Genomic DNA, 7546 nt, shown 5'->3' with positions numbered 1-7546 from the left:
TTTTCAACCAGTGTGCTGCAAGAATTTTTAAAAACCCTCAATACCTCACTATTTAATCAGGGGCACTGACTTCTTTTCCTTTAGATTGTCAAATTAAAAAAATGACAACAGCCAACACAACAATAGCCATCCAGTGTGAATAAATCAAAATTATACCTATTTTTCTCAGATTGGAAAAAAATAACATATTTTTGGTGTGCCACAGAATTTTAGTAATCAGTGTAAGTGTGCCATGAGATGAAAATGGTTGAAAATCACTGATCTGGGATACAGTGTTTTCTCAATAAGGATAACAATACTGTATTTCCTGCTTTCTGGCTGCCAATATTCATAAAAAAATGCTTATGTTCTCAAGGTGAGAACCTGTCACTGGTTCTCAGACTCCCTCTGCCCTCCCCTTCTTTTCTAAAAACATATTTTGCGCCCTGGCCAATGTGGCTCAGTGGTTGGAGTGTCGTCCCATAACTGAAAGGTTGCAGGCGATTCCCAGTCAGGACACATGCCCAGGTTGCAGGTTCCTCTCGGGTCCCGGTGCGGGCACGTGCGCCCCCTGGTTCTGGTGCACACTCTGGTCCGCCATGGATCCCTGGGCTGGGGCAACCGATTGATGCTTCGCTCGTACGAATATTTCTCTTTCTTCCTTCCTCTCTCTGATTCTCTCTCTCTCTCTCTCTCTCCCTCTCTCTCTCTCTCTCTCTCTCTCTCTCTCCCTCTCTCTCTCTCTCTCAAACACAGAGCAAATGAAAATGTCCTTAGGTGAGGATAAGAAAAGAATAAAAATAAAAACATACTTTGAAATATTTCAGACATAAAATGAATTAGACACACACATCTGTGTACTCACTATCTAGCTCCAGAAATAAAACATTGCCACTAGAATTGCCAGCCCCTGTGTACTCCTATTCCTCCCCAGCTCTCCACCGGCCTTATAAAAATAAATCACTTAGGAGATGACAGAGTGATCATTATATGAAATTGAAAGATGGAGAAAAGGAGGAACAAGGAGGTTAGACGTCCCTCCTCTTATTAGTATAAACTCTGGAGCAACTTATGCAACCCTCATGAGCTTCAGCTTCCAAAACCATAAACACGGGGATCATATTTACCTGCCAGGCTATTGTCAGGATCAACTCATAAAAATGTACTTGAGAGAACCTGGCACTGGGCTTTCAGAAACATTAGGTGTTCTGTGTCCTCAAGGGGCCTCCTTCTGCTCCCACAAATCCTATTTATTCTTCACTATTTTATATATGGGGGAGAGTTTTACTGCTCATCCATGCCCTAGGCACACAGGAAACTTTCACTTCCCTGTCTCCTTGCAGTCGGACAGTGTCACATGACTAGTTCTGACCCACAGGCTAAGGATGCAAGTCGTTTCAAGGCCAAAGCATTTGATTTTCATTGCAAGACCTTCCCCATGTGGCAACCAAAGAGACCATGGGGAAGCTGTAAAAGGGCGCATCACTAAATTGCTGTGTGGAGGGCAGTTGCCTTGGAAAGTCAGTCCACTTGCATTGGACTTACATGAGCAGGACACAAATGTCTGTTGTTTTAAGACATTGAGATGTTGGGGATGCTTTTCTGCAGTATGACCTGGCCTGTCCTATGCACAGTTCCTCCTTGAGGTCGCTTCTAACAGTTTGTTTCCTTATTGGACAAGGAATCAGAAAACCAAAGTTGAACTCCTGGCTCTGCTTCTTCCCTAAATCAGAACCTGGTCAGGTGTTTTTATCTATAAAGTTGGAATAAAATCTACCCTGTCTTGTTTTCAGAGCTGTGATAAGTTCAAGTGAGATCATATATGTGAAAATGATTTTCAAACTAGGAAGTCCTATACAGGTGAAGGGGACTGAATGTTTAGATTGGTGGAGTTACCAGATAGGTATTAGCAGCATTTTCTGAAACGCCGCTAATTCCAAATATTTCGCTCAGCTGTCCTTATATAAGTAAGTCAAAGTGTACAAAAATATTATCACCCTATCATTCCTGGATTGCTGTTTTACACATTCTGTTTGAAAAATGAAATAAGGTAGACCTTGTAGACTGTTGCAGATGAGGATGGGCAGGTGAGAGGTTCTTTTCCCAAACACTTAACAAGATAGCTAAATTATAAATAAAAGTGAAATTATAAAACTAAAACACAATTCATTAGTTTAAAACATTTATTGAACAACCCTATGTGTGTGTGGCAGTCAGCCTTGAGGACGTATTTATACCCTGCGAGATCCCCTTGCGCAATGAATGAGGGGTAGGCAGGAAGGTGTGAAAATAACAGAATGTGACTTCCTAGGCTGAGTTGACTCCAGGGTTCCAAAGGAACCAAGTCGAGAATTCACAGCTGCTAAAGGAGAATTTCTTGGACAACAAGGAGAGATCCTGTAGGACATATTCTAGGTGACTGTATCTTATTTTATTCAGAAAATAAACTCAAGAGAAACCACAGTTTTCTGTCATTCCTTCCATCCACTTCTGTCTCCCTCCCCTTCCCTTTTCTTTCTTTCTTCCTTTCTTTCTTCCTTCCTTTCTTTCTTTCTTGATTTCTTGATTTCTTCTCTCTCTCTCTCTCTCTCCCCCTCCCTCTCCCTCTCTTCCTTCCTTCCTTCCTTCCTTCCTACCTTCCTCCCTCCCTCCCTCCCTCCCTCCCTCCCTCCCTCCCTCCCTCCCTCCCTCCCTCCCTTCCTTCCTTCCTTCCTTCCTTCCTTCCTTCCTTCCTTCCTTCTTTCCTCTCTCTCTCTCTCTTTCTTTCTCTTTCATCTTAATATACATCCATTTGTCCATGTACTTGTATATAATCTTTACGTCTATTTTAGAGTTGAAATTCACAGCATGGTTTTCATGATGCATGTCATTGGATTGATTTTGACTGGAAACTGATGGAAAGTGAATCTGGCTGATTGAATCGGTCTGTCAATGAGGACTGGCTTTGCTAATTAGGTTATGTGGTATATCTATATGTGCAGCTCCAGAGTTTTGTCAAAAAATATGTAAAGCCTGTGCAAAATATATGATATAGTAGAATTAGATTCTTTGCAAGTATTTGAACTTATAAAAATTTAGATGCCAACCTAAAAATATGCAATGGAATATATCATTTTACAAAAGTACCTTAAAGTCAGAATCTTTCTCGCACCAGAAACTGGGAGAGCAAGAAAGTAAATATAACAATCTCTGATAAAATTATAGACAAGAGAGACTCAGTTAATCAGAAGAGGAATTAGAGGCAACGGAGCCTAGAAAAAGGTCAGAGAGATCCAGGGTGGCATTTCCCACATGCATTCTGTCTGGGGGAGGAAGTGCCCCGCATCAAAATCTCCTCGTAGTTGCCCATTTCCAAAGCCAGGAGTTTTGGAGATGGCCTGATGTCACTAATCTTTGAGTTGTAAAAGCAAGTTCCTATTCAATGAGTTCCTGCTTGCTAACAGTGGCTAACAAAGCCACACACACACACACACACACACACACACACACACGAAAGGATGTTACTCAATAGAGTGTTCTGGCCTTGGCATAGATTTCAAGTACAATAAGTTTTAGGGCCTCCCTCACCATCTCTCCCTCTTTCTTCCCACCAAAATAAGGGACCATCTTAGAGAGCAGAGGAGGGAGTAGTCAATGACCACTGAAGTGCCAGGGGCAAACAGGGAAGGTGACTGAGGTGTGTAGCCATGGGAGTGTGCACAGTAAGGGTGTTGGGGAGGTTTTAGGCAGTAATACCAGGCTTTGAAGGTGTGCCTTTGGCTCAGTCCGCTGCCCAGGCTGAGAGCAGGCTGAGCCACTAGGGGTCAGACGCTGAGCTTTGGAACCTGCCCTGGAATCTAGGGAAGTTCCCGGTGTTGTCCGTGGTAATGAGTTTTCTTTGGTAAAGCCTGTCTACTAACAAGCAGTAAGAACACTCGCCCTTCCTCCTTCACCTTCTTTCCAAATCCTAATCAAGAACCCCAACTTTTTGTGGTAGATTCATTTTTGCTGCCCTTGGAGAAAGGAGAGGATTTTTTTCTTCTTCATTTGGAAAAATGGGGAGTCTGGGCACATTTCCACTGCACCGGAGCCAGTGTTTTCATAGTTGTACCGCTGCTCATCCAGCAAAGTTCAGATGATGAGGTGACCCAATTTACTGCTGTCCTTGAAGGAAAGATTGTTCCAGCTATGGATGGAAGTATCTGATCTATTTGTGAGTTATATTTTCAGTATAAATGAATTGCCTTTGTCTGATTTGTACATGTTTTTCCATCCATTCTCAAAGGCAGTTAGTGTACAGGCATACTGGGTGGATAATACCAGTTTTTAAACAATACCTTATGACTTCTCCTGGTACATTCTCTTCTGGACACTTTTAAAACAATTACTATTAAGAAAAATCATCCAATACTTGAAATATAGCAGGAGGAAGACTACATATCCTTCAGTGTTATTGCTTAACATGTTCACTGAATAATTACTTAATTATCTGTGTCTGAGAATTCACCTATGTTTGACTTCGCTATTTACTATTTGATTAGAGATCAGACACATTAACTTAGAAATTTCTGCCCAGTAAAAAAAATTAAACTTCAGAGGTGAATGCACTAGAAGATATTAACCAGTTTCATATATTTTAAAGTATATTTTATTGTTGTAAAGTATATTTTATTTTAGTGTTACTACAGTTGTCCCAATTTTTCCCCCTTTGCCCCTTTCTGCTCAGTAGCCCCCTTCCATCCAGCAATCCCCTCACTTAGTTCATGTCCATGGGTCATGCATATCAGTTGTTTGATCTCTCCATTTCCTATACTGTTCTTAACATCCCCCTGTCTATTTTGTACCTACCAATCATGCGTCTTAATCCCTGCAGCTTTTCCCCCATTCTCTGCCTGCCTCCTCCCCACTGAAAACCCTCCAAATGATTTCCATACTGGTGATTCTGTTCCTGTTTTGATTGTTTGCTTAGTTTATTTATTTATTTGTTTATTTTTAGATTCAGTTGATGGTTGTGAATTTGTTGCCTTTTTAATGTTCATAATTTTGATATTCTCCTCTTTCTTAAATAAGTCTCTAACATTTCATGTAGTAATGGCTTGGTGACGATGAACTCCTTTAGCTTTACCGTGTCTGGGAAGCACTTATCTGCCCTTCCATTCTAAATGATAGCTTTGCTGGGTAGAGTAATCTTGGATGTAGGTCCTTGCCTTTCATCTCTTTGAATACTTCTTGCCAGTCCCTTCTTGCCTGCAAAGTTTTTTTTTGTGGGTGTGTGAAATCAACTGGTAATCTTATGGGTACTCCTTTGTGGGTAACTTTCTTCTTTTCTCGTACTCCTTTTAAAATTCTCTCTTAATCTTTAACCTTTGGAATTTTAATTATATTTGTCTTGGTGTGGTCTTCTTTGGGTTCAACTTGTTTGGGATTTTCTGTGCTTCCTGGATTTGTGTATCTATTTCCTTTGCCAAATTAGGGAAGTTTTCTTTCATTACTTTTTCAAATTAGTTTTCAATTTCTTGCTCTTCCTCTTCTTTTTTCTGGCATCCCTATGATTTGGATGTTGGCAGGTTTGGAGATGTCCCAGAGTCTTCTTATACTATCCCCATTTTTAAAAATTCTTGTTTCTACTTTCTGTTCTGGTTGATTGTTTATTTCTTCCTTACGTTCCAAATCATTGATTTGAATCCTAGCTTCCTTCCTTTCACTGATGGTTCCCTGTAGATTTTTCTTTATTTCACTTAGTGTAACCTTCATTTATTCCTTTATGTTGTTGCCATACTCAATGATTTCTTTGAGCATCCTGACCACCAGTGTTTTGAGCTCTGCATCTGATAGGTTGGAGATCTCTGTTTTGTTTAGTTTTCTTTTTCTGGGGTTTTACTCTGTTCTTTCATTTGGGCAATATTTCTTTGTCTCCTGAATTTGGCAGCCTCCCTGTGTTTTTTCTGTGTATTAGGTACAGCTGCTTTGACTCTCTGTAAAAGGCACCTGTAGATTGTGTGGGGCGGAGCCTTAAGTAATCACCAGGGTGGGGCAACCCAATTCACTGCTTTGGAGAGGGGACTGTGCTGCTGCCTGGCTTCTGGGGATTTGCCCAGCACTCACCCCATTTCCAGTCATTTTACTCATTACCCGTATATGACTGGCACCCTTCCAGCTGTTGCCCTGGTGTTGAATCCCAGAATGGGTGGGTTTGCATACCTTTTAAGACCAGGAGGCCCCTTAAAGCAGAGTTTCCTGAAAATCCGGCAGTTTCTTCTGCCGCCCCAACCCCCACTGGTTTTTATTGACAGAAGTTATGGGAATTTGTCTCTGCACTGCTGGAACCCTGGGCTGTCTGGTCTGGCCTGGGGCTGGGATTGCTCGCTCCCAAGGTATTCCTCCTGATTTTTATCCACCACGTGTGAATGTGGGACCGCCTGTGCCCATTCTGCCACTGCCATCGTCTTTCCATGCCACATCACATCTCCTCGCCTCTCTACCCCATCTCCAGGTCTCCGCCCCTCCTATCCGTCTGGATAGATGTGACTTCTTTAAGTCCTTGGTTGCTGGACTTTCATCAATTTTCTGACAGTTCTGGGTGTTCCTTGTTTTGAGATTTAGTTGTGATTCTTTTTGTGGTTGCGGGAGGAGGTGAAGCATGTCTACCTACGCCTCCATCTTGACTGGAATTCCAGAGTTCCCTGGTTTCATATCTTTTAAGCAGATAAATTAATTTCAGCACTCCTTTACTAACTATATAAAATCTCGTTTTTTCCAAGTCTCCTTGGAACCAGCTTGATCCTCTTGCTGGTTCACTAATTAATGGATCAAATAAAATCTCAGACATGGATTCATTCTGTGTTTGCATAGCAGTCATGCATTGAATTTTTGGAAAATTATTTTGATATTACAACACTCCTGCTTGACTCTGATTCTTTCCAATTTTGCATATCGACTGTATCACTCAGTCAGATTTTTTGCATGTTTGATGTTTGACCTCTTGAATGGGACAACGGGACTTCTCGAAGAAGTACATCGGGATCCTTACTAAAAAATACTTTCCTCATTTTGGGCACTGTAGCACAAAGCCAAAACTGTAATATTTTAAATCTTTTGGCTTACCCGTATTCTGGAACAACTAGAGGCTAATAGTTTAGGAAGGTTCTGAATTCAGAAGCCTGATTTGCGCATGTTCCTGCTGGCTGCCTGTGAGTGCAGAGTCTCTCCCGGCAGCGACAGACAGAGGAGCCTCTGAGGCGGAGCAAGAGGAAGAGTGCCCTGAACTGTGGCTGGAGCATGCTTGGCGGGGAGAACAGGAGCTGTTGTACATTTGCAGCGTTCCTGATTAGAATTTACAATACAATTTCCCCAAAAGGCAATTAAATAAATAATATTGGTTTCCTCGAATTGCCCACAATGTAGTTGAAATAATGTCTTGATGCAACAGTATTATTTTCAGTAATTGTATCTTTCATTGCAATATGAGTCAAATAGTCTTTTGTGGGGGAGGCTGGGAAACTGTTCCCAATTTATAACACTGTTTTTGTAGGAAATACGTATTTTGTTAGAAATGGCTAAATAAAAATGCTTTGGGGGAGAATATACA

This window comes from Desmodus rotundus, chromosome 5 (assembly GCF_022682495.2).
Source record: "Desmodus rotundus isolate HL8 chromosome 5, HLdesRot8A.1, whole genome shotgun sequence".
Classification (NCBI taxonomy): domain Eukaryota; kingdom Metazoa; phylum Chordata; class Mammalia; order Chiroptera; family Phyllostomidae; genus Desmodus; species Desmodus rotundus.
This window is presented reverse-complemented; position numbering follows the sequence as displayed.